The sequence below is a fragment of the Humulus lupulus genome, chromosome 1, assembly GCF_963169125.1.
Source record: "Humulus lupulus chromosome 1, drHumLupu1.1, whole genome shotgun sequence".
Lineage (NCBI taxonomy): Eukaryota > Viridiplantae > Streptophyta > Magnoliopsida > Rosales > Cannabaceae > Humulus > Humulus lupulus.
Genome location: NC_084793.1, coordinates 123,109,418 through 123,112,169, shown reverse-complemented (window position 1 = coordinate 123,112,169; position 2,752 = coordinate 123,109,418).

Below are 2,752 nucleotides of genomic sequence, written 5' to 3'. Positions count from 1 at the left end.
GTGGCACGGCGCAGCGCGTGTGGAAATAGAGGAGAGCCTTAAGCTCTCTAACTTAGGGCAGGTCGCAGCTCTTTTGTTTTGAGTCGCGGTGTGTTGACGGTGAAATCTCGTCAACGAAATTAGATCGGAAAACTCAAAGGTAAGTCAGGCGAAATTTATATAAGAACTGAGAATAAACTTTAAGGAAAAGTAAACACAGATAAACAATGGACCAAGCCTTGGTATATTTCTCAATATCCTCTGCATACAATGAATTTTTCCAACCCCCTTCTCTGTGGAAGTGGGGTTCATTTTATAGTAGGCTCTAATGGCCCTGGGTACATGGTGGTCCAGGGGACCAGATGGTACACAAGTACACTAACAGGAGAGTGGTTCCAGGGGTAGTGATGTCGGCTCTGGTACAAGGTCAGAGATCATGGGAGCACCTCACATCCTGTACCTGGTCATGCCTCCACTACCTGCCTGGTACGGGTGTCAGAGGAGTGGCTGGTGAGGACCACAGATGGTACTTTGTTCGTACCTCCACTACTTATCTGACGTGGGTACTATGTCCGTACTCTAACTCCTTTCAATTCGTCAGTGGACTCCGTACCTCGTGAGATCAATGCCATGTGACCCTCATTTGCAAGGCATAGATTCGAGGTGGTAATGACCCATGCACTGGCCGTGCCTTGCAAGGCTCCTAGTGGCGAAGGGCCTAGCTATACTTGCCTCCTTGCGGCATGGATCCAGACTAGTGACGCGATGGTGCAACGGCCTCCCGAGAAGATGGTGGCCTACGGGCCTCACTGGGGGCGCGCGCATGGAGGGCCTCGCTAGTGGCGCGTGCCTGATGGCCTCGCTAGGAGGCGCATGCCTGATGGCCTCGCTAGGAGGTGCATGCCTGATGGCCTCGCTAGGAAGGGCATGCCTGATGGCCTCGCTAGGAGGCGCACGCCTGATGGCCACGCTAGGAGGCGCATGCCTGATGGCCTCGCTAGGGGGGGCATGCCTGATGGCCTCGCTAGGTGGTGCATGCCTGATGGCCTCGCTAGGAGGTGCATGCCTGATGGCCTCGCTAGGAGGTGCATGCCTGATGGCCTCGCTAGGAGGGGCATGCCTGATGGCCTCGCTAGGTGGTGCATGCCTGATGGCCTTGCTAGGAGGTGCATGCTTGATGGCCTCGCTAGGAAGGGCATGCCTGATGGCCTCGCTAGGAGGCGCACGCCTGATGGCCTCGCTAGGAGGCGCATGCCTGATGGCCTCGCTAGGTGGTGCATGCTTGATGGCCTCGCTAGGAGGTGCATGCCTGATGGCCTCGCTAGGAGGGGCATGCCTGATGGCCTCGCTAGGAGGGGCATGCCTGATGGCCTCGCTAGGAGGTGCATGCCTGATGGCCTCGCTAGGAGGGGCATGCCTGATGGCCTCGCTAGGAGGGGCATGCCTGATGGCTCGAGGTCCCAATGAGAGTGTAGGCGTATGGGGGTCTAAGTGCATTCTTTGGGTCTTTTATAAGCATGGAATATTGAGCATCCATGGGGGTATGTCCCGGGCGTCTTTGGCAGCGTTTATGCGTATGAGTGCATCTTGACCCGTGAGCATGTCAGCCTTGCGCGGGCACGTCGGACCTCACTATGTGAGGGCCTTGTGCACCTATCCTCTTGCAGTATTCATTGTGGCCCCCTAGCTTAGCAGGGCCAAACCTTGTGGCTCATAATGTGTTGTTTCTCAGGAGACGATCTCTTGTATTCATCAAGGCCTACAGGCTCGGGCCCAATAGCATGAATAAGTGACCTTTGTCCCTATGTTCCAATCCGGGACTAAAGAGTTTTTATTTGGTGGATTTTTGGCATCCACACGGTGCTTGAAGGATTTTTTAGCCTAGGGAAGGTTTTGAGTGTGGGAACTCAAAACTAACATCTTGGGATTGATCCTACTACCTAGTTTAGTAGAATTCAATGTCACGAAAGATAGGACTCGGTCTGGAAGCCTTTATTCGCTCCTTTTTAATGAGATTCTCTATTATGGTTGTGACTAGGTTATAGTTAAGGGCTTGGAACCGGGATCGTGCTTGAGGGTCGTTCTTAATAAACATTACACTTGGACCTGAGGTAAGAAAACTGCACCCAATACATGATATATATGATTAGGGCTTGGCTCGGTTATTGATTATAACTATGAATAGGGCTCGGCCCTTGAGAATGAATGTGATTTAAATTATGCTTGAATACTCTGTGTCTAGATAATATTTTAATGATTGCTTGCATTGTTTGCAAAAGTAGGGTTAGGCCCCGTTACAGAACATGGTATTTATTGTGTTTGTATTTGATTGGTTAAGAAACCATGATTAATATGTATGCATACTTGTATTGTCTAAAGTATTCTTATCTGTATTTGTATCTATTTTTCTGGCTATCTAAAAGTTTGATTAAAGCCTTGACTTAGTAGTCAAGGGCAACAAAAGCGTGCTGCGCGCTGGTCGAGAGGCTAAGGCCCAAGCAGGGACATGCTATTACGTTGGCCGACCTTATGGTCGTTGGAAAACAAAGCGCTTGGCTAGCTCTATGGCTAGCTACTCAAAGCTAAGGTAAGGGCCCATGTTATTCTATGGTCAAGGCCCCAGCCATGAGTTGGAGAGCTTTGGTGGCGGCGTATAGATATGTGGCTTCTCATCCACTACGGTCGAGGATATCTTAGAGGAAATAGGGTTGTATCCCTTATTTTCCCTCTCAGGTCGGATGGTTGTAGCTTTTGATTTGTATATACCCTTTTA